Genomic DNA, 1327 nt, shown 5'->3' on the forward strand with positions numbered 1-1327 from the left:
CGACTGGATCCTCGCGTCGGATTCCAGTAGCCCCGATAACCTTACAATAAGCATTTTAAACCGATCGATAACTCAAACGAGAATTACATAAACAAACACATAACTAAAACATATAATTAAACATACTGTTTAACCTTATACAAACACCTTATAACATTACTTATGTTATTTATTTGTGGGTAAGCTTTGTCTGGTGACCCAATCATTAAAGGTACAAAGAAATTTCCAATTTTTCCAATTATAAATGGCATAACTGTGCAAAAAATTATAATCAATGCGTGTCCTATTACAATAGAATTATAAAGTAGGTCATTGTTAATGATTGCTCCGCATAATTCAAGTTTACTTCAAATAAGTATTTTTATTTATGACTCGATCATACCTGCTTATATAGCAGATATAAAGTAACGAATTGCAATAACTTTATGATTTGTTGAGTATAGTCATTTTTTCATAATATATTTATATACGAGTATATATATTGGTAGTATATTTAATTTTAAAAATTAGAGTGCTATGTCTGATTTAAGTAATAAATTGTAAATTTATCTAAGAAATAATTTTCTAATACTACAAAAATTTTAAGGTATTTAATTTATGAATAAAATTTTAGTTAATAATCATTGTATATATCAGTGAAAATTTTAGATTGCAAATTTAAAGATATCAGTTTCGAGTAAAATGTTTAGAGTTTATAAAATAATTATTTCTTAAACTTTGAAGGTTTATAGTTTAATAATAACTCAAAATCTTTAAGAGGGTCCTGAAGCGAGAAGCGAACACAGCACTGGGGTTTCTGCCCGGAAAGTGGCGCCCTCAAGTGGTTGAGTTAGTCCGTCCTTGTTTTAAAGTGAGACGGGCTAATCGCGCTGTCTATCGCGTTACCGGTTTTTTGTCGCACAGCTCGAGCCGGTCAGCACCGAGAGTACCAAAGTGGTGGGAATACGCACACAAGCGAGAACCGCCGTCTGTGTGCGCTCATAAAAAAGTGCAGACATACTATGTTCTGCCTCCTTTCCACTAAGCCGAGCTATAAGGCGAGACACGAGGCACGTTCCCGTAGCGCGATTGTTGCGTATGACAGCGCTAAGTGCGTTTTCACGATTTAGAATCTTGGAAGTACATATATTATTGATAATAATAAAACCTCAATAATAACACTTCAAGATGCATTACATTCTATTAATTATTAATATTATTATTATTATTAATTGTAATTTGCTTTTAAACTATTGAAAACATGTAATATATAAAGGATATTATCAGTGTCAAGTTTTATATATTTTTATTTGGTAAATTACGAAAAGACCACATTTTATAAAATGCA

This window comes from Pseudomyrmex gracilis, unplaced genomic scaffold, assembly GCF_002006095.1.
Source record: "Pseudomyrmex gracilis isolate BER0280 unplaced genomic scaffold, ASM200609v1 scaffold_1529, whole genome shotgun sequence".
Lineage (NCBI taxonomy): Eukaryota > Metazoa > Arthropoda > Insecta > Hymenoptera > Formicidae > Pseudomyrmex > Pseudomyrmex gracilis.